The 23,497-nt window shown below is 43.2% G+C and overlaps 1 protein-coding gene and 1 long non-coding RNA gene across 6 annotated transcripts in view; one reads left to right on the top strand and one right to left on the bottom strand.

The window, feature by feature from the left end:
* The window catches only part of RBM47 (RNA binding motif protein 47), a 74,393-nt gene that overhangs the window by 40,816 nt on the left and 10,080 nt on the right, over positions 1 to 23,497 (bottom strand). The gene's annotated exons all lie outside the window — the stretch shown is intronic.
* LOC107203367 lies at positions 3 to 22,762 on the top strand. 4 transcript variants are annotated; one of them, XR_004496934.1, is made up of 4 exons: positions 3 to 789; positions 2,292 to 3,768; positions 11,075 to 11,219; positions 22,305 to 22,762. It is a non-coding gene; the product is annotated as an uncharacterized LOC107203367 (long non-coding RNA). The 4 variants fall into 4 exon arrangements; XR_004496936.1 differs by lacking the exon at positions 22,305 to 22,762 and having other exon boundaries at positions 2,292 to 2,431; positions 3,512 to 3,768; positions 11,075 to 12,309; XR_004496935.1 differs by lacking the exon at positions 22,305 to 22,762 and having other exon boundaries at positions 49 to 81; positions 579 to 789; positions 11,075 to 12,309.

Here is a 23,497-nt window from a genome sequence, read left to right as displayed (position 1 = left end):
AGGCTCTGTCCCACCCTCCTGGCAAACATCTGTGGGAGAAGGCAGTGCCGGGGCCACGGAGGCAGAGCCAGCATTGGAAAGGTTGCTCCTCTTCTACCTGCCCTGTTCTCCACAGGGAAAAACAAAGCACTCAAGAAAAGGGAAACCTGCTAAGAGGGGGATCAAGGGAATGCATGTCATGAAGGGTAAAAAAAAAGGTAGACAAGTGGTGCTATTAATAGATAATTTGTGGCAGGTAAGTCATGATAACCTTTCTCTGTATTGTTCTAAGGTTGCAGGCAAGCCTAGGCGTGCCTTGCTGAGAGCTGAGAGGGAATGCTTAATTCGTGGGAGTACATAAATTTCCAAGTAAATCTTTGGCATAAGAGAGCACTCATTCAAATGACAGCTAAAACTCCAAAATCATGAAAAAATACCTGAACTGCAAAATAATGCAAAGGGAGCCTAAACACGGAGAGAGGGGAAAGAAATGGCCAAAGCAATCTGCAGCACCTTGCTCTACTCCTGTGTCTTGGTTTTTCAGGAGTGCCTCAGAGTTAAAGCCCTACCTGTTCTAAACAGAGGTTTCCTGTTCTCAGGAAGTTAACAATTACAAGCAGAGGGCAGACGAAATGGGCTGGCAACCGAGCACAGCACTGATAAGGTGACACTGCTGCTCCCTGAGGAGGAAAATGTAGCTGCTGAACTTGGGAAGCACCCAAAGGCTGGCACTCAACATGGAGTGGCTGCTCCCAACGTGGACCTGGTACACAGATGTTTGCTCATGGAGGAACACTGGGGAAATCTAGGGTACGTTGTGTGTTCTGGTTTTGTGATACTGCCTTGTCTGTCACGGGATTTCAATCCTGATTTGGGGAAGAGCAATTAATTTTGTCTAATTTGGACCCCAAACTTGAACAGTATGCATTTTAATGTACAGGTTAAGGAGAAAATCTACACCACAGCTGCTCCAGCTAGTCAGATTAGCTGCTAAGACCTGCTACATGGTGCAACAATGATCATTGTAATGGGGTCCTTGTGATGGGGTTGCTGTTGATCTGGATCCTGTATAGTCTTACACAGGGTGGGGGATGTCCATACCCAGTGATGCTGGGCTGAGGGACACCAGCTGAGTCCAGCCAGGTTGGAGAGGCACTCTCTGCCTGCTGGGTGCACTGCTGAGTGTGTATTCACAGGTGGCCAGCAGCACAGCTCCATCCAGCCCAACAGCTTGCGAGCACAGGTGACACCGTTGCTTCAGCAATGGGTTGTGGCTTGACGCGAGCGGATGTGTCGCTGGAGCACCTTCCCCGAGCCAGGAGTCCCCAGGGCCCAGGGCAAGCCTGCAGGGGCTGATACATGGGCACTTGCTGCAGCAACACAGGCCCTGTGGCTACAGCCTATACCACATGCCCAGTGTGCCAGCACACAAAAGTCTGCTCAGCTCTCCAAGGTCCATTTGTTCTGTGTGTTTTCAGGTGTGTTGCTCCCTCCTGCCGGTCTGCATTCACCTCCCCTCCCCTTTTGTCTGGGAAAGGAGAGGCAGAAGGGGAATGTCTCATGCACTTGGTACTGTGCCACTATGGCAGCAGCCTGCAGCTGCCTGCTAGGATGGCTCTTTACTGGGAATGGGCAGAATGCTGGCATGATTAGAAAAGGCATATGGACTTCCTTACAGCTGCTAGACACAATCCTGATGCTGTAGGACAACCTGCAAGACTGATAAATATCTTTTGCATAAACCTCCTGAATTCTCAACATTAATTGTTACACCCGCTGGATGAAAATCCCCCACAGCTGCTTTACAATGTCTGCTCCCAGCCTGTGAGAAAAAGTGTGATAATTGTGGAGGGGAGGGAGAGACACCACTTTTTCTGCAGTTTCTGAGGCTTGTAAGCCACACCATGTTAGCCTCTTTGTGCCTTGCTGATACCCCAGTAGAAGTAAGAACACCCTGCCATTCCACAGAGCTGCTTGGAGTATTAGCTGTGGCTATCACCTCTGAGACCCCTCAGGCAGAAGGAGGGGATTTATCTGAAAGATCTTATCTGGGCTTAAGACCCTGCCTAACCAGAATCAGGGAGCAGGAACTTCTCACGGCAGCCTTGCTCCACCTGGTAACCAATGCTGCTCTCAGAGAGGTGCACTAGATAGGCAAGGGGGGAGGTCCAGCCAAGATGTTTCTCTCTTCACTTTGGATAAGGAGCCCATTCAAGATGTCTCAGATTTTCCCAACAAAGCCTGATTGGAAAGGATCATGTTTATGTAAAAAGATTTGCCTTCTTTTTTTTTTTTTTTTTTCTCCCTGTCAGTTTGATGTTGCCTGGTTGCAGTAGCATTTCAGCAGAAGATCTGGAGAAGACCTGGCCATACATCTTCATCAGATATAGCTTTTGTCACTGATGTGTTCCACGGTCTGGGCTTTGGGAAGTAGAAAACTGAGGCTGCAGTGGTGAGATTTGGAAGTAGAAGAGCAGCACACTGATACTTGGGTTATGGAGCCAGCTCAAACTTAGTATGCCTGGCAGCATAGACAAGGTTACTGCCTATTACAGGAAGGTCATACAAATACTCAATTTTCCACAGTGCTAACACTTCTAAAAATCATGTTAGCCTGGTACAAGCCTAAGAGAGTCAAATAGTGTGTAGTATTGACACTCGGAGGCCAGAAGACTTTGAAGAAACTCAGTTATCAGTTTTAACTGCCGCAGAAAAATGATGTCTCTGCCACAGCACACCTAAAGTTGTATCATGTCCTCCTGGGCAAATAGAGCTGTGGGAAATTTGGTGGGTCCTTCCCCCAAATCTGCCCTAGCAGATTAGCTGATGTAAAGCAACAGAAACCAGACCTTTTTTTTTCATTGTTGCACAAGAAATAAAAAAAACGCCTTCCCTGTATAGCCATCACCTTGAGAAAGCTCATTCTTTTATTCACACATTTTCCTCTCACAGAGATGAAGTTTCTACAGGCTCAGAGAGAGGTGGATGCTTCTGAAGAGGCCAAACCTGCCCTGATATCACAAAAGTGTGACATAAAGTGTGCTGCACTGCAGATCACTGGGGCTGGGCTTCTGATTAACACACGGCTCACAGAAGGGACTGGGGCCCGTGGAGACTTGGCATTTCAGTCGCTTTTCAGCACTCAACCTTTGCCACAGAGCACAGGTTTCAAGGGCAATGTAACACTTGCATATTTACCTACTGTGAATGGAGGAGGTGCCGGGTTGGACGGCTTACAGACTGTAAAGTCAAACATTAATTTAATACAGACATCTTATAACTTCATACTGGCTTGGGAGCAACTAATACATAGGGATATTAAAAGTGAGAAAGCACCTAAAATTCACAAAACTCTTTCAATGAAGCACCAATTTACTTACAAATTGTTAACAACCTTGACAATACAGAGACTGAACAATAAAACCAAAATATGGGTATCAAATAACAGAGGGGAAATTTCTGTGAATCTTAAATAAGGTTTAATTTTGTTCCAGTTCTCTTTCAACAGATGCATTTTTATTTCATCCTGCAGGGCAACACTTATTTTGGAAAAGAGTACAGGCAGATCCATAGGGGCTACTGCAGAGGCTTTGAAAACTTTCCATTCCCAGTAAAGAGCCTGCATCTGAGCACATGGGGCTATTAGGAATATGTTTAGACTCATCCCTAAGCAACGTGTCGAAACCACCTCCCCAGGAAATACTGGTACAGCACTGCTCTCCTCCGACAGGAGCTACATCCCCTTCTCTGGAGCAGAAAGACTAGCAACTACCTGCTGCTAAAAAACAGGTGAACAGGTGGGAGGGGAAAAATAATTGCTGTGAGCTGTAGAAGATCTTTATCACAGTAAAACAGCAGGGACCTGAAGTATGAATTGAGAATGCTCTTTCAACAGTGGCCTGAATGCTGGACATGAGGACACCTCTCCAGCTGTGGGTTTGACTGGGTGTCTGGGCTTTTGGAAATCCTACCTGGACATGCCAGCAGTGCAAGATCTACAGTCTTGCCATACCTACTCATCCTTTTGGTCCATAATTTAGTATCTTGTGCTGAGCTTTCGGAGCAAAATGCCCTGAAGATATTAATCTGTTGGAGAATGAGTCCTCAGCACTTGACATCAGTCAAGTGACTTTTATCATCCAGACTTGACCTGTGGTTGATAAAAGAGATGGTAAGGAAACTGAAACATTGCTGTTAGCTGATCCTAGAGCTGTATGGCTTGTGGTTTCACTGGATAGGAGTTTCAGTCAACACTATTCCCTTAGAGGGAGCAGACCTTGCAATATAGTAAGATGTGTAAGAAAACTTGCTCGTGATTCACAGAGAAACCAAATGTTGATGGGAAGGAACATTTGCAAGCAGTTTCTGTAAAGCTCCTAAAAAAGAATGGGCAACACTGATACAAAATCATAAGTCAGGCTTGAAAACTCCCTACAAAAAGAGGCTTTTTTTCCAAAAAACAAGCCAAAATATCCCTCCTTTCTTGTTCACTTCCTTATTTGCAGCTTTTTTTTTTTCCAAAAATAGTATTACAAAACATTATCATCCAAAGCTTTCAGGGAGCATTGCCTATTTTTACTCCATCTTGTTTTGTAAGACCATACTGCATTAGTGATTTGGCAACTTCACACCGTGGACAAGTATTTCAAAATATTCCCTTCTCTGAACACACAGCTGTTAAACCACTTTTACATGTATTGCTGCATTTTGTGGTGCCACCCACAGTCACTCTTAGGAGAGGATCTGGGAAACCTGATGTTTTAAAATCAGAGATGCACATACCCCATGGGTTTGGTTTTAATGCAAAAGTCTCTCAGCTAAGCTGCTTCTGGGATTTGCTGATGGGGCAATTTTATGTAAACAGGGAGAATCTCAGGCTCAGGCTTTGGTGGTGTTGATTTAGACAGGATCCTCACTGGACAGCTGGGAGGGGAATTTGTGGTCTGGATACTTTAACGATGTTCTCATCTTATCCCTGGACCCTTGTATCCAGTTGTGGAGACCAGGTGCAGAGGAGCAAATGGGCAGGTCTGGAGGAGGTGCCTTCAGGAGCACCTGTGGCACCAGGACTGCCTGGCAGGCACACCTGCCCTGGCAGCCACTGGGATGGCACTGGCTGCAGGTATGTCTGCGGGGCATTGGTGTGTAGGGATCGTGACATTAATTTACTTATTATCTATTATCTGTCCTTATGTTAAGACACATTAGGTTTTAAAATGTTTTGTAAGAGCTGACTGGACATGTGAAGCTCTAGAAAGTTAGAATTTCTAATAAAAGAGAATACATGTGTTGCCAACAATACCTTAATTCTGCTTTCTTGGGCATTAATGTTGGAACTGGAACTAGTCTGTAGCATTCTTCTTACACTGTTCTTAGCACCTTACATTAAATTTGGGCAAATATTTGCTCTCAAATTCAGTTCCTAACATTTGATGACCTGAAGCACCCTCATTAGACTCCACAGGTGCAGTTAGTTGCCTTGAATTAACCCCAGGAGACAAATAATGTTTCTAATTTAAATTAACACTTAAGAAGATAGTACATACAGTGATTTTATAGCTGAATGGAAAAGAATGGGCCTGAATCAGCCTTTCCAGAGCATACTGCCAAGATGATGAATGAAATATTTTTATTCTTATTTGCTTTACTCAAAATCTCAGAGGAGTTATTGATACAGATCTCTGTGAGGCCAGCTCCTAAGGACTGTACTTACGTATTTGGAAGCTATTATTTACTTAATTATTTCCATGCAGCCCAAAACATCCCAAAGCTTCACTACACAGATGCCTTTTACAGCACATCCACCTCATCATCAAATTCAAGGCACAAGAAAAAACATTTGTAGATGGGATGAAGATCTGAAGGCTGGACCCACACACAGTGGGCCTCTTGCTTTGTGGTTTTCCTATCATCTCCCTGTAAGAGGTGTCTGGCTGCCTCTCACTTCTCTCTTTTGGTGGAACCCAATGAAGAGCTCCTGCCTAGAAATAGCAGAATGGCTAACACACAGCTGGAGGTAGATGGGGTACCACACAAACACGAGTTAGTTGAGGATGCCAAGCATAGAGTGAGTGGCTTGGTAATGGTCTGAAAGGAAGTTAAGAGAAAATCACAGAGATTAGCGGACAAGGTTCAAGAGGAACAGGATATTGGGAGCTGCTTACATGGTGAGTGATAGATGCAGAGGAAGGTGGGATAGAGCTGGAAGGCATCTTGAGGGTAGAAGAGATAAGAGGAAATCCACAGTTTCTGAAGGGAAAAAATAGGATGGGGCAACCCAGCTGCAAGAGTGAAATATGTTGTTTTGTGGGGACAGCTGATGAGACATAGCAATGCTTGTGAGAAGGGAGAAAATGAGAGCTGAATTGGAAAGAGGAAGCAGCAAATACAGGATGTGCAGATGATGGCTCTGAAGGAGTGCCTGTGAGTCAGGTAAAATAATAGTGTACTGGAAGAACGTAACCGAAAGGACATCTAGTCCCTGGGTGAAGGAAGAATTGGTGGGTAATGTGCTTTCGAGCCATGCATCTGGCACCACTGTACAGGGTGCTGGAAGCCACACTGCTCATAAGTTGAAGAAATGGAGTCCATCTATAGAGAGAAATGGAAAAGGGTCAGAGGAGGCAGTGCAACAGAGCCCAACCACATTAAAACAGGGATGTTAGGAATAAAATTCCCTGAGTGGTGAAGCTGGAAGGTTGCGAACTATTCAAGAGAGACTGGTTGGAAAACCAAAGTGATGAGCAGTCAGGGGTTTAAAGATCAGAAAATAAACTGCCTATGGGGATCTGATCAGTTAGGGAGCATTTTTGTGACCAGGATGAAGTCTTGCTTCACTTTCATGAAGTCAAGCAAAGCAGTGAGGCTGAGAAGGTAGAAGTCTAACAGGGACATGGGACATTGAATGACGGTCACTGTGCTGAGAAATCAAAGATCTTCAAGGAAGCTGGAGAGAGCCTGAGGTGCAAAATTTTGGGAGGAAAACAAGGGGGAGGAAAGAGAGGCAGTGCTGGGTGCAAGCTGCAGGGACCTGAGCTTGCTAACCCTTGCAGACAATCGGTGGTGCAGTGTCAGAAACGGGCAGGCACTGTGGCTGAGGCTGCTGCTGCTGCTGAGCCACTGCCAAGGCAGCAGGGAGGGCAGGTCTGCCTGCTGCCAGGGTGAAAGGAGGAGCAGGAACTGGAGGGGTAACAGTTGAGGAAGAAAAATGTAAAATGAATCATTTTCCTGTTTCTGATAAAAATACCCTCAAGCAGATTTTCATAGTAATTAAAAATACTCATATAAAACGTGCCTAGGAGAACCAGAAATGCCCTCTCTACAATAGCTACATCACATGTGCAAACAAAATATGTTGTTAAACTTGTTTTGGTTTTTTTTTCTATGTAAGGACTAAAACCAGATATCATTTACTCCTATGCACAAACAACCAGTAATGATTTATGCTTGTAGAGTTCCCATCTATTGTACGAAATTTGGAGAGCTGAGTAACACAATGTTCTGTACCAGAAAACTGCAGCATTTAGCCGGTCTGTCAGTTCCCCAGAGTAATTTTATGGTATTTCTATTTTTTAAATCTTCCAGTAACAGTGAAAGTGGATTTGTTTTTCCATGCAAAGAAATTATTTAAGAGCAAGTTTGTAATGCCTACTCTGGCAAGCACATTGTTGCATTTTCTAAGCTCAGATCTTCAGTCTGGCTGTCCTGAGGCAAGCAGCATGGCTAGTGAGAAAATCATGATTCAAACTCCCAAGTTAAAAAATTCATCTTGTTCCTGCTTAAGATTTTAGAATTAAAAAAACCTTTTCATCAGATTATGCAAAATTCACTTTATAAAATTTCATCTTAGGCAGATGATGTATTTTGAGAGCTGACATACAGAACCCTGCTCTACTTACTACTATGAAATCAGGAGCCATTCTACACATGTATTTCAGTGAAAAATGTGCTATCTACTTATAAGCACAGTCACAGATATTTGTGGTTGGCTGGGTCTCAGCCTAGCTTAGCTGCAGGCTACAATTCAGATTTGAGGCTGGGACTTAATTTATATTAGAACTGGAATTACACGTTGTGCTCTCACTAATCTTTACACAAGATGGAGGGACTCTCAGGACCAGCTTGTTCTTGCAAGTCTTCTGCTTAGGACAAACCTTCTCAGAGGATACCAGTTTGCATTTGAGTTTAGTTTCATCTGTATTATGGCAAGATCTTACGATACTAGAATTACAGAATTATATAATGATTAGTTTTGGAAGGGACATTTAAAGGACATTTAGTCCAGCCCCTTCAGTGAACAGATACATCAACTTGATCAGGTTAGTCAGATCCCTGTTCAACCTTAATTTGAACACTTGCAGGGGTGATGCATCTAACGTCTCTCTGTTAACATGTTCCAGCATTTTACCACCACCATCATAAAAATTTTCTTCTTTATATCTACTCTGCACATTGTATCTGTAGATACGGATATATATATATATATACCTCTTTATATATATTTATATATATATACCTCTTTAAAACCATTTCCCTTGTCCTATTGCAACAGCCCCTTCTAAAAATCTGCCCACATCTTTCTCCCTTTAGCTACTGGAAGGTGCTATAAGACCTCCCCAGAGCCTTTTCTTCTCCTGGCTCAAAAACCTGAACTCTCATTGGAGAGGTGATCCAGCCCTCTGATAATTTTCATGGCCTTCCTCTGGACTTGCTCCAACATGTCCTTCCTGTGCTGAGACCTCCAGAGCTGAATGCAGCACTCCAGGTGTGGTATCACAGGAGTGGAATAGAGGAGGAGAATCACCTCCCTTGGCCTGTTGACCACATTTCTTGATGCAGCCCAGCCTGTAGCTGGTCTTTGAGAGGACATTGCTGGTTCATGTCCAACCTCTCACCCACCAGCACCCCCAAGCCCTTCTCCACTGAGCCATTCTCAATTCCTTCATCCCCAGCCTGTCCTGATACCAGGGGCTTCTCTGGCATATCCAGGTGCAGCACTTGCACTTTCTGTGCCTCATGAGGTTCCCATGGGCCCACTTCTGGAGCTCATCCTGCTCCCTAGGGATGGCATCCCATCCCTCAGGCATATGAACTGTGTGACTCAGCTTGGTGCCATCTGCAAATGTGCTGAGAGTGCACTCTTTGCCTTTTGCTTTAAAAACAGACCCCTAAGCAGTGAGGATTTCAACACCTGAAATTATTTAATTTGACTCAACACAACTCCATTTGTTCCACCAGGATATTGAAGAGCACTGAAATTTCTTATTGAAGAGTCTGTGTTGTGGACTCCTAGCTGGGTTATTTTTATGGTGTTTCACATCAGTCACGGAAAGCTACATTTTTTTTTCTCTTTTTTAAACAACAGAATAGATGGATGAAAACAGTTGTTCAGAAATAACATACACAGAGTCCTAATCCTTTTCTAGTATCATAGACCATAGACCCGTAGAAGGAAGATGATTAATCATATTTTAATTATTACTAAGACTCCAAGCACAGCCAGATTGTGAGAAAGGTCTTAGAAGATGCCTTAGTAAAGACTGCTAGGCAGTCTAAGTCAATTTATCACTATCAAAATATCAAATTCTGAACCCAAACTGTTAGTGTCCTGTCCCCAAGTGTAAGATCAGTGCTACAAACCTGTTAGAAAGGGTTTTTTTATGATTTTTTTTTTTTGCGATTTATCACCTGAATTTATCACCTGACTGAAACTTGATTGGTAGTTTGGAATAATCCTGAAGTATTCTGCAGTGATAGTTGGTATTTCATGCTTCAGCTATGTACTTGTGGGCTTTCAAATCCTCTTAACAGTGTAAATTTTCTTAGCCTTTCCCTTGAAGGAATCCCGGCTCACTTGTTTTTCACATGGTGCTTTCAGCTCCTTTAATATACAGTCAGATCGGAAGGAGAACACTGACATTAAAATCAGAAATTAAAAATTTAAATTAACCATAATACTTGGCTTCACTAACCTTACTGTGACCATTTTGAGTGATAGGCTAGCCATTTATCTGATCTCACACATCAGTCAGATACTGGTTAAAAATGGAGGGTTGGGAAACTGAGTGTCTCGGCCACTTCTAAAGATTTTCTTCTTACTGAAGGACAATACTGTCTCCAGACAAAACGTACCAGCACCATTCATCATAGGAAAAGTCAGAATGCTCTCATCTATTTAGTTATTAAAACTGAAAGTGGCTCCAGGTCATGAAAAATGTTTCCATACCTTCAGCCATTGCTTGGGCTGGCAGTGGGAACACCAGAGTGCTCAAAAGCGAAGAATTGCAGAGCACAAGAAGTCCAACACAATAAGGAGCAATATCTCTGCTGTGTTTTCTCTGGGGCCAGCCAAGGCTGCTAAAAATTTCCTATTTGCCACTTATATTTGCTTCATTAGAAGAAATAGATTATCTCTTGCTAGACACTGAGTCTGGTTGACCCAAGGTAAGAGTTGCCATTAGAGCATCCTTTGCAGAGACACGGCACGTAGCCGGCGTGAGCCTGCCCTCCCAGCTGGCACCAGCTCTGACCAGCCTCACTCCTCTCTGCAAGCTCACTTCTAGGCTGGGGCACTGGTTCAGGAGCTGGACCTGAGAGCCTGCTGCCAGGCAGATCTCCTGTGATCCTCCCTCCACCCCGGCATTTGCTCCCAGCACGGCCACGAGGACGCTGGGAGAGCAGCCAGGGCTGGGGAGTGCCCGCCACCCCGCCTGGGCTGAGGTGTAACCCCAGCACATCCAGGGGAAAGGTAAGGTGTTTCTTCACAAGAGGCCTCTCAGGAACGAAGGCCACGGCGTGTTGGAACACCGTCACTCCTCGATACAAACAAGTGAGGGCAACTCAGCCAATCTAAATAAACAAATAGAAGCACAGAGGGAGGAAAAATTGCACCTTTTGGATTTGCTGCTATTCTTCATGTGCACATTTGACACTTGAATGTTATTACAATGCATGCCATGGTTCAGTTATTGATGGAATCCAAGTTACTGAGGCCATGTCTTGTTCTTCACTGATGTCAATTTATTGATAGGTTGAATATAATCTCATTTGCTTGTGGTTAAGTAAATCATCAGTAAAAATCTTTATTTTCTTGCAGTGCTAAACCCACTAAAAACATGAACAAGACATCGATGAATACAAGCTTGTGGGATCACGCTGTGTATGAGCCTGAAATTCCAGACTGTGAGTCAGTCTGTGGACTGTGTGGCAGAGCCTCTAGTGATCCTTTGCACAGACATGGAGTAAGTCTTGTCAAAACTTCATTCTCATCAGTGTGTTAGTCAATGTTTTGGGTGTTAGCATCTTGTTGATTGCTTTCTTTGTTAAGGAACAGTAAATAAAATGGTAGTGTGTAGCTCCTTTGGTGTGTAGATCTCTCACCTGTGATGCCGTATTTCTGAGGGGAGAAGCAAAGGAGAGATGGATTTGTAACCCCAGAGCTGTATCAAGGAATTGCCACTGTTAAAACAAAGCTCACTCCATCCCTGCACTACTCATGATGGTGCTGACTGTCAGGAGCCCTGAAAGCTTCTGGACTTCTGCAGCCATTAGAGATGCTAGTGGGTATTCTGTGGGAATTTATTTCTAGTGAGAAAACAGTCTAGCATGCCCCATGCCCTGGGTTAGCATCCCTTGAGTGTTGTATGGGATAAGCCAACACAGGGAATCCATGTCTGGAGTTCTGTTCCTTCTATACAGTAACTGGAAATGGGGGCAAGGGTATGTATTGTCTTAGTTCTGCTAAAATCCCTCCCTTGCCACCTGCAGGCCTAAGTGAAGTGGAATATGCAAGGAAGGAAAGAAAAAAAATTATAAGCAAGGAGGTGAGAGGAATTCTCATGGCTTCATTCCTGGGAGGAATATCCAAAAACACATCCCTGGGATACTGATTTCTAGCAACTAGGTTTTCTATTTATTTCATTCCAGTTGAGTGAAGAAGGAAAAGGTGGGACAATGGCAGTCACTCAAAAAGAGGTTTCAGCCCTATCATATTTTGGTGACATTCTTTTAGAAAACTGTGTCTCCAAGATCCTTTTTGCCTTGTGAATAAGATGTTGAAAGAATATTCAAGTTAAATGTCTGCATTTCTAACCTGAATAAAAGTATCATGCTCAGCCACGCAAATTCATGTGTCAGTCAGATCATGGGCTGACAGAACTTCTTTTAATCTAATGAGTCTGCATTCATTAAAACAAATTAGTACAGTTCCACTAGAGTCAAGGTAGTGGTACTGTTTCAGAGGGCTTCACAGCAAAGATTCAAGCAATGTGAATAATATCAGGAATAAGTTGTTTTATCCCCTCTGAAACATAACCTGGAAGTGTTATAGCAGTTAACATAGCAGTAAGTATTTGTAAATAAAAATATTTATTATAATTTAAACATTTTTAGAATGTTTTTTAAAATAATTTTTTAAAATTACTAAACCATAGGAATATCAGAGTGGGTTTTTTTCTGCATAATACATAATGGTTTTATTTTGCCACATTGGCAATCAGATGATAAACCCACAAAACACAGTGGGCCAGAAATAGCTTGTCAGAGCTTCCCCTCCTCACAGCTTCAGACTTAAAGGCAATGGAATTGCACTGATGTTTTTAACAAAGTACTTATCTTTGCTGCAGTATAAGAGAGGGGGATAAATAATACTTCTTTTTTCTGGTAGTCTGAAGATAAGCAAGTTAATTTAAACTACTGAGTATGATGTTTCCTGCTATATGTTCTCAAGAACAAGGGCAATCCAAGTTTCGCTGTATTGCTGTGATGTCTGTTTTACTTATTTAGAGGACAAAAGAAGAACTTGGGGTCATTTGTTAATCCACAAACTTTTCAAAAATTATTTTAGTTTCACAAAAGAAAACACATATCTCAGTTCTTCCTATGCACAAAAAAAGGGACAAAGTGGGACAGGAGAGACAGAGAAGAAGGTCTTCTTGTCTAGGGCAATCTTGTCAGGCTAGTTTAACAGGGTTAAAATACCACCCTAGTGTAAATAAATGGGAGCACTATAGCACATGGCTTGACAAAGCATAGCCTGCAACTTACTGGACCCCAGACAAAATACACTATCATGCAGTGCTGCCCGTGCCACTGAGCCCTACTCCTGTGTGTCCCCATGCAGCTGGTACCTATAGCCATGGTGTAGCTGACAGAATGACCTGCTTCCCAGAGGTGCTGGGGCACCACTGCTCCCTGCAGTGCTCTCCCCTCCAGCTCAGGCACAGATGGGAAGACAGAGCACCTTAAATTCATCTACACATCAGGCAATTGATATACAATTGGCTCACAGTCAATTTTGGGACTCGTAGCCCAGTAACCTGTCTGCAGCAGTGACGAAAAACTGACCCCTGAAGAAAAGCAACAATAGGATGAACATAACTGATCTTTTCTACAAGTTGTCTCCCAGCCTCCAACCATTTTCAGCTCAGGGGGCTCCTCCAGCCTGACTTAGATTGCCCAGTGGTGGACCTCTGTTCCAAGCACTTGCCCAGTCTTCCCTTTAGTATCTGAAAAAAATTGCTGCAACTGTCATATCCTTCGGTAAAGAGTTTTACAAATCCAGTATTTGCTGCATGAAGAAATATCTTCTATTATTCTGAAATTGGCTCCTAAATCTTTGTCTAACAGTCAGTACCCCTTGCATTGTGAGAGACTGAACAGCTCACCCCAAACCACCCACTTCACACCACCCTGTGTTTTATAGACCTGAATCAAAGAAAGCCCTGTGGTGGTCTCTGTCTGAGCCTGAGCCTACTCAGCCAGAGGCTGACTATCACATGTGTTTTGGCTGCTTTTTTCCAAGGGATTAGGGAATTTACTAAAATATTCTCATTGCCCAGGGTCTCTGCACATCCTTGTGGCAGCACTTCTTCCCTCACCCACTGGTTGGACATTGAACATGCCGAGCACAAGAGCCGTGTAAAGCTTGATGTGGGCCACTGGTCTCAAATATTTAATTGCCAGAGTGTGAGTGCTGAATTGTTCTCTTCATGGTATTCTGCGAAGTACCAAATATTTTGCTTTACCTGGTGTATTAAGTTCGGGATATTAAAGCTAAGATTCCCTCATTACTTAGGTGCACTCAGTAGCTCTTAATTATATTACCTGACATAATTTTTCCCTTCCATCACATCATTCTGCCACATTTTAATTTGCCTTATGGCTTGCTTTCAGTTAGCTGTAAGTAAGCCAGAAAACAGAACTTTTAATAGTCATCAACACTCCAAGAACTCATATATTTACCACTGCCTGCAAATATCTGCATGCGATGCTACTAAGTTTTTCAATTGCCCTCTGAAGTCAAAAATTCAAAAATGAGCTCAGTCAGCAGACTTTTTTAAAAGCTGGCTTTCTAAGGAAAAATTTCTACTGCTCCATGTTTTTGCTATTTGAACTTCTCTAAGTGGGCTGGAATGAAAATCCAGCCTGATCAAGCAGATCTTGTTCAGGCAACATACCTTCAATTGATTTTACATACATTCATCACAATAATTTGCTTTAAAAACTGATTTTATGTCTAACTAGAACACAAGCAAATATGTTTAAACTGGGTACCCCATGTTTACATGTACACCATATGGCTACCTAATTTACTTCCCATACTGGGGCAGGAGTGCATTTTAAATTATTTACAACAGGAGCAGCTCATCATAACCACATATGTAAAAAACAGCTTGGCCAGTCATATTCCTCACAGGTCTGTGAAACATCCCAAAAGCATATCCTGTCCTGCTCACTATGCAGACCTTCCAGGGATCACCCCTGCTGAGGCAGGGCCACCCAGCCCTGAGAGTAGGTACTGGCATCCTAGAGAAGAGCAGCTGGAGCCAGTAACAAATATGTGGAGAATGGTAGGACAAAGGCATCAAATGCCTCAGGTTAATTGACAATCAATTAAAGCTAATGCCTAGGATAGCTTTCATGATATTGCAAACTCAGGGCTGAAAGTGCTAGATATAGAGGGCTTACATCTCTGCAACTTTAAGTAGACAATGCTGATATTATTATTCACTTATTTGCTTACTTACGTTTACTATGTTTAGTGATTTTCCAAAGCAAATTTAAGGTGATGGTATAGACCAGAAATAACCCCATGTCAGCACACTCCACGGGGGCGACTTGATCAGCATCACTTCTACTGACACAGGTGTTTCAAAAACACCACAGTGGCAGCAGACACAGCAGAGGAAGATAATACTGCTGCAAAAGTGCAATGAAGTGATACCCCTGTGAGTCACCTCTCATGGTCTTTCCTTCCATTCTCAACCATCACAATGTTGCTTTAGTTTCCCCAGGGACCTGCTGAAGGAGCCCTGCTAAATACTTCTCATAGCTCCCCAGGATCCCTCTCAGAGAGACTGCTGGAGAAACAGCTTGGACCTGAGAATCACTTATGGATAGGTTCATGGGTGGGCTTTGCACTGCCAGGGCCCTGGTTCTGTGGCAGAACTAGTCTCAAGTTAGTAACTGCACGTTTAGCATGTTATGCAAGCATTTATTCCTGCTTTTTCACAAGTATCCATTCTTCTGCTTTGTGATAGCCACTCCTTTTCTCACTGATTTCATGCACCACAGGAGCACAGGTCCCATTGGCATCAGCATTCTCCCTCCAGCCTTGCCTGCCCTGCAGCAGTGACCCTGTGCTTCCTGGGTTAGGACCTGTATACTGCTCAAGCTATGTTTCTCCTGGATTCAAATTACTAAGATCAAAAGTTCAGCAGGTTCTATCCTCAGTCAGTCTGTTTATGTGTTTATTTGTTCCAGTAGCCTGCCAGGTCTTCACAGGTCTTAACAATCCCGTGGGAAGATCCTTGCCTTTTCTCATAGTTGGCTTGACTTGTGCAAGCGCAAGCTTGAGGGGCTGCTTTGAGGGGAGAGCAGAGATGAGGGGTTAGTGAAGGATCATGAAATGCTGTTTGGGGCCAGCAAATTGCCACTAAAGAATGTTGTCCACTTATGTAGAAAAACTGGGTGCCAGCCGCTCACCAGCCCTGTTATTCAAGTTCTGCAGCCTGCAGCAAAAGGCTCCTAGAATTAGCTCTCCCAATCTGGTGGTGAGACACCTCTGATGTCTCAAATGGGTTTGCCTTGGGGTTGTTAAATACCTGCTCCATGTGATTGGGCTAATTAAAAGTTTTTAGCCAAACAAATCCCTGTTTGTGAGGGTATAAGAGCTAAGAAGATTAGATGTTAGTTAAACTAGACATAACTGAGAAAACAAAGTTGCTGCTGTTAATTCTTAAAAATGCTACCCCACTGTGTGTGGGTGAAAGGGCTGGATAACAAAATTAATAGGTGAAACAAAAGTTTCAAATGACAGGTATATCCCATCAGAAAAAGTGCTTCCTTAAATTCCATATTGCGATGTAATGGGAATATATTTATTCTACATACAGGTGGCAAAACCAGCTTTAGTAAAATTGGTCTGTATTCTTCTTGCAAAGGACATGTAGGTATTCTCTATTATTCGATAGGTTTACTACTGTAGCCCATTGACTAAACAGGTCAAATAACCCCAGGAGCTGGTTAAGCACAACACAGCTCTGATCTTTGACCAGAAAGTCTGCTACTACACTGAAAAACTGGACGAGTCCTGTTGTTGTACTGACCAGCTGAGAAGTCAGTGCCTCTCAAAGACTTTCTACCCTGTCCTTCCAGGGGGGGGGTCTCAGTTTAAAAGAATCAGCTTCTTTTACATTTTCATAGGAATCAGAAGTCAACTGTTTTTTTTCTTCCAATAGGGAACTGCCTGCAATTGCATCCCCAGTATGAATAGATTAGGGAAAATTGAACTTGGATCTACAGCATATTTGTGCTGAACAAATGTTTCCCCCCCACCAAAAAACATAGGCCATTAGAGCCTCCAGACTCCTCCTTCTCCTCCTCTGCAAACAGACTCATGTCTCATGCTTGCTTAGAAATTCTTGACTTTATTCCCAGTGAAACTGTTCAGTTCAGCAGCAGCCACCAGCCCTCTCCATCAGCATCTGCTGTCATTTTGCCTTGTTTCACTCCTTCCTGGGGAGACATCTCATGGATCCCAGGTTTTTATCTTGATGGCTTCATTCTCCCCTACCAGCCTCATTCTAGCACACCTGCTAAAGCTGCTAGCACTAATTATACTTTTATTTGAATGTAAGTAGTTTGCTTGGGGACATAATAAGTATACACCTGATTTTGGAGCCTCTGAAAGAAGCCTGTTGATCTGATCAGTGCCAATGAGGAAGGGAGAGATGTAAGAACTACCTCCACAGAAGGAAGTGAAGTCAAACCACATCAAGTGAGCGTTCCTGGGTGCTGGAATGGAAACCAATTGCGCCTTTTAAGGTACAGAAAAGCTGACACAGTTTGGAACCATGTCATTTAAATGTTACTTGCCCAAACCAGAGGGCAGATCATCACTCTCCCAGGCACGGAACGAGGGTCAGGGTGAGCTCTGGATTGTACCTTACACACAGTGAGGGTGCAGTCATTTGGTTTTGGCAGGCGACACAGCATCCTCTGGAGGCAACCAGCCTGTGTGCCACAGAGCGATTCTGGGCATGTTTGATTTACTAGCAGAGATGCAGCTAATGGGGAACAGAGATAGAAAACCAACCTCCTTATTTAACAAGCAAAATAAAGAAATCTTTTACATCTGGAAATACTGAGACAGATGATCAAATAATTAGCACTGCAAGTTTGTACTGCCTGCAGCTAGAAGAACTGCTCTCTGTGGAAGCAGGAATGTGGTTGAGCCTGAAAAAACGTGATAAGGGATCTGTACCTAAGATTTTTGGGTGATCTGCATACGTCACAGGTAAGTTTCCAAAGAGCTGAAGGAGCATTCAGGACTGGACTCCCATGGAAAAAATCCCTACTCTATCCAGCTGAGGATGGCTTGGCATGCAAGTGCCAGTGCCACATTTTTACTCCTTCTGAGGAGGAGTATCAAAACTAAAGGTGAAGAAACAACAAAGTAGCCTTTTTTTTTTTTTTTTATTAATATCACAAGTTGACCCCAGGAACAGCAATAAGAAAAATTCTTTTTACTTGCTTTTCTCAACCAAATAAAAAATCAATTTCAGTTCCATTTTTTCCCCAGCACTTTAGGGGCTCCTTCAATTTCCACATAAAGTGGTCACAAATCAAAATTGGAAATATTTTCCTTGGAATTTTAATTTTTTTACAGATCAGTCTGTTTTGCAAACTCAACCCAAACTTACAAATAGTTTTATATTTACAAAATCTTCACTTTTGATAGGTATTTAAGCTGTTTACATGTATTTTTATCCTAGCTGGAATCCTGATGAGCTTGCATATTGTAAGGAAAAAAAGTATGGGTATGGATTTCTATGGTGATGTTTCATCACATGTGTGGGCTGAGGCTGGCCGTAGCTATGAAATAGAAATGTAATATGTACAGATCTTGCTGATCTAGCAGAAGTATTAAATAACAAATCTCCTGGCTCTCTTACAGAAGATGATTCAAGCAATCTGTAGGTTCCTAGGCTGCTGCACAGGATCACAGCCTGATCACATGTGTATGATGGCATAAACAGATGAATAATAGCAACTGCATTTTCAGTCCCACCCACATTTCATCTTATTTTTTTTAATCACATTACACCTACACACAATGCTTGGCTAAGATTGACAAACAACAACTACAAGAAAATCAATGTTGTTTTCTGTACGTGTGTATTTCAGGAGGAAATTGTATCTGGGGATTTTTCCCCTTTTGTCTTGTTTTTGTTTTCATGGAAATAAATCTGGGAAAACAAGCTAAGGAAGTGTTTGGCTGCCATGGGATTTCAAATACTAAGTCCTAACAGAAGTGCAGGTAAAATTGGACTACAGTAGGAGACAGCTGACCTATTACAAAATATTTCTGCATGGCTTCCCCATCGGGCTGCTGTCAGCTCCAGCACATGCCATGACCTTGCCTCTCTTGAGAATTGGAAGAGTATTGGCCTTGACTTGAATGGAGGCAGGACCAAACCCTCCTTAGACAGTTTCATACACTACGTGTCGGATGTGCGTGCCAGCATTATGCAACGGGGGCAAAAATGAAAACCTGTCAGGCACAGAACTGGTGCACTCAAGGACATACTGTTATTTGTTTTGCAGCTTTGCCACTCTAGCAGGGATTAACCACGTGCCATTGATAGCTGCCATGATAAAGTCAACCAAAACACATAATTTTTTAGCTTTCAGAACATGATCTAAACTTCTGAGGGAAATAGCTTGCTTGGCCCCAAGTTTTTATTTGGAAAAAAAAACAAACTGGGAAAACATTTACTTTTTCCAGTCTTCTCTCCCCATTTTCCCCCTCTTTTGTCCCCCAGCTAACAAAGCAGTAGATTGAATTCACCTCCCAATTCCTTTATTAATTATTTTTTCAACCAAGTGGGTAGGTATTGTAAGTTGCCAGCCTTCACTTTCTGGAAATTCTTTGGTGTATTACTGCATAGCAGAGTGGTGTGACAAGGATAAAGAGATTAGAAGTAATTTCATATAACTCCTTCTGTCAAAATCTGCAGAGGGCTTTTACTGGTAACTGGGAGTGTTGCTGAAATTCTTCATTAAAAACTTTCAATATACGGGTAGAAAAACTCTAAGCTCTAAGACACAAAGTAACCAAAACAGAGGGAGAGAAGGAATATTAAATCAAAGTCTGAATAGAGCAGGAATACAAAGGAAGGAAACCAACAAAACCAGCCACCCCACTCAAGTACAACAGTCATAATGCATGTTATCTCCAGGGAGGTTGACAAAAAAATTCAGCTTTGAAAGCCAGAAAACCACATGTTGATTTGCACTAGTTTCAAGTAAGTGTGCATAACCTGTGCAGACACAGGCTCTCCTTGCTAGCCTTAGACTGCCCAGGTGGCTGTGAGCTGCTGCTTGGTGGTCACTACCGCAAGCTGCCTGGGCTCACACAGAGTTCAGACTGTGTTTTCCTTCTGTGGTATCAGCACACTTCACATACAGCCTAGAGAGGCAAAATCTAGCCAGTAGATGAGGAACATTTCCTAGTATGGTGGTCAGGTATGGCCCCTAGTATTGTCAGTGTGAGAAAGCAAGGGTGAAGCACACAGGGAAGAAGGAACTACATATGATCTGTCCAACACAGCTGGGCCAGCCTACAGACCTGTAAAAAAAGCTTTGAAAAGAGGGTGGTTTGCATTCTCTATGATTGTTCTATTAAATGAACAGAGGAATGGACAGACATTAAATGATAATGTCAGTCCTGCACCTTTTGGAAAGTTACTATAGTGTTACAAAGCAATCACCAGGGATTGCAGGTCCTCATCAGAGCCGGTGGCCTTACAGAAGAACAAAGGCAGTGCAGATGAGCACAAGCACAGGTGCATGAAAGGGAGTGTATTGCTACCACCATGGTTAGGAGAAGAGCTTAATTGCTTTGTCCCCTATTAGAGGTGCATATTCTATTTCTTTGGGAGGTCCTTTTCTCTCTTTGTGATTCATTCACCCATTAGTTTCCACAAACATGTTCACACCTCAGGTTTGCTCAATGAAAGCTGTAGCATGATCTGCTGTGTTGCAGCCCGCCCAGGACAGATGTTTTTATCCTTATCTTCAGCCATTTGCTGAATGAGGAAGGTTGCCCTGTGTTCTTAATTTCTGACTGGATTTCAAGCTGGTTGACCAGGGGATGCCTTCCCTCTGGTATCTGTGGTACCTGTCACAACAAGTGTTTCTCAGTTGTCCATTTCTGCTTTAAAAAGAACCAAAGCTTTGCCAGTAGTCACTGGCTAGGAAATGTAATGTATTCATGCTCTGATCCTGCACGTTTCTTGAGTCACAGCTGCTTCTGGGATGGTTTGATGGGAGGGAAAGCAGCTCCATTGTACAGATGTGCCTCAGCCCTAGTCTGCCTAAAGGCGAGGTGCAAAGCAAAAACACAGCCCTGTGTGGTGGGCAACCCTGAGTCCACAGTCTCAGCACCTCAGTCTTTGACCAACCTCCTGCTCCTCACCTGAAAACAGCTTAACTTCAAGCAGCTATCACTTGTAACTCTTACCCACCAGGAAAAAGACAGTAAAACACCCCAACAGCACAGGGTGGATTGTTGCATTTGACTTCTGCCACTTTACAGGCCACTTTAACAAGCAGATCTCTAGAAGAGGAACACTGTGGTGGCCAGAGCCATGCTGAACATATTCCCTAAGCAAGGAAGTGTCTAACCCTAGTACACCTATTACGGTGTAATATCTCAGTATCCAGTACGTTCCTCACTATTTGTCTTCCATAATGTCTTCCTTCTTTATCCCCCTATCTTTTCTTATCATGCAGAGAACATCAGCCTCTTTTATGTTTCCAGCTGTTTTTACGGCTGCAATGCTGTAAGTGAAAGAGGCTCCCCCTCCAAGGTTTTGGTCCTTGTCCTGCTTGGCCAGTCTCAGGAGACCTCCAGCTGACCAGCAAGGATGCATGTGGGACCACTGTATCCTCAAACCAGCCCCTAAGCCAGCACACTTCAGACTGTGAGTGACTCCCATGAGAAGCCACGGTTCGTTCCTCCCTCTTTTACCCCACAAATATGCAGGGATGGGGATAAAACACAGCAAGGGGCCATGGCACAGAAACGTCTACCCAAGATCCTCCTTTCCCAGCTCAATACCTAATTAGCCCTTGGTGATGAGGATACCTCTACTTGTGACTTCTCCTGGCCCCACAGGAGAAGTGACTGACTGTGGACTATAGTCCCTGACGATGCAGTGGCAGGGGGCTGGCATCTCCCCAGCTCAGCCACTTATTTCTGGTGTACTCCAACACAGCTCTACAGCCCAGGAGGGACAAAAGCATCGCAGGGCTTTCCTTGGGTGCCCTCCAATCTGACAAGTGGTACCATTTCCCTCACTGCCATGTTTCACCAAGTGAAGGTGCCAGCCTGGGTCTGGGTGGATCTTGCAGATACATGCATGGGGGAGTGAGTGGTGCAACGTGCTGCTGCCCTGGAGAACCTCATATTTGGAATGTGGGTGCTGAAAATTTGATCTCACAGTGCTCTGGACCCTCATAGGAGACATTGGCCTTCACTGCTTGCCATGCAGTAGAGAGGGCAGCCTTGCTCCTGAAGAGAAGCTGGGCTCAGACACCAGCAGGGGCAGCTGTCCCTACCATTCTGCCAGTAACAATGGAGGTGACAGAACCTGTTGCCCTGTGGGAAAGGGGAATCCACAGCTAAGGCAAATAAAGAGGCTCCTGATTATAGTTTTCTGCCTTTGGTCTGCACATGGATCCTGTGTATCACTGGCCTGTGTATCATTTAAACCAAGCTTTGTACATATGGTGACCAGTGGCATGCTCCTTGTTTTCAGATGGGAACATCTTCTGGACTTCAGTTTGCCTGCAGAAGCAATGAGCATTTGGAGCTGCAAGGGAACTCTTTGGGAAATGCATTTTGAAAATGTGGATCTAAAGCAAAATTAAGTTTTCTGGAAAGTAGTCATGAGGCGAGCAGTGTGACTGGCACATTAGTAGCTAAAAGGCAAATAAAACAGGCAAACTTTGTTTTGCCTCAAGGCAAACATTTAATTTCTGAATTCTTTACCCCATTCCTATTGTTAAATTTGTGACATTTTCTAAATAAAATTTCACTCTAAAGCAAAAAAAGAATGAAGTGATTGCATAATTTTGAAAACATGGGAATAACACTTCAACTTATTTGTGTACATGTATTTCTGATCACCCACAATAACCTCTTGACATAAGCCTATATCTATAGCTTGTTTACTCTCAAGTACACTGTTCAGTGAAGATGACCTTAAACTAAGCAAATTCACCTGTGCCTGGCCCTGACATCTGAAGCTGTATAATCAAAACTATGGCAAACTTCTTAATTTATATCCTGTGTCCTTATTTTTTAGTAAATAAATATCAAATGGTTGTTATGCAGATCATCTCATTATTGTTTGTAAGTATTTAAATGTTATAGCAAGGAGCACCACTAAAAAGCCAAAGAGTAATAAATCTGTCTTCAGAGCAAAGGGATTCAAGAGCATGAACCATTTACATCCTGAACATCAGGAGAAAAAAACCCATTAAATATTTAAAGTTAGTTCATTGTCTACCCTTATTTTTATGGATGGCATATGGCAAGGCTCCTTCAAAAAACCTTATCAGCACTGAATGTGTCGAAAAACCAGGAGCATACTATAGTAATGTATATAACAGAAGGCAAACTAGGATTGTGCAAACTATAAATCTAGCACTTCATATTTTTTATGAGTAGGATATATCTGTGCATGGTTTCCTAAGCTTCTCTGTATTTTTTTTTGATGCAACCTGAAACCCAACCCCAAATTCCATCATGAGGCATCCTACTGATGCGTGTGTCACCAGAGGGGTAGCACATGATATTTACTGCTTGGACTTCTTTTTCACAAAGGAACAGTAAATGACAAAGGCAGGGCAGCAGCAGAGAAAAAGGGAAGAGACAGGAGTGGGAGGCTCCTTACAGCTTCTTGAGGAAAAGTTGGGCTGGTGAAAACCCTTGGATTCACATCCCGAA

The sequence above is a fragment of the Parus major genome, chromosome 4 (assembly GCF_001522545.3).
Source record: "Parus major isolate Abel chromosome 4, Parus_major1.1, whole genome shotgun sequence".
NCBI classification, from domain to species: Eukaryota; Metazoa; Chordata; class Aves; order Passeriformes; family Paridae; genus Parus; species Parus major.
The sequence above is the reverse complement of the archived record's forward strand: the minus strand, read 5'-3'. Positions and strand labels throughout refer to the sequence as shown.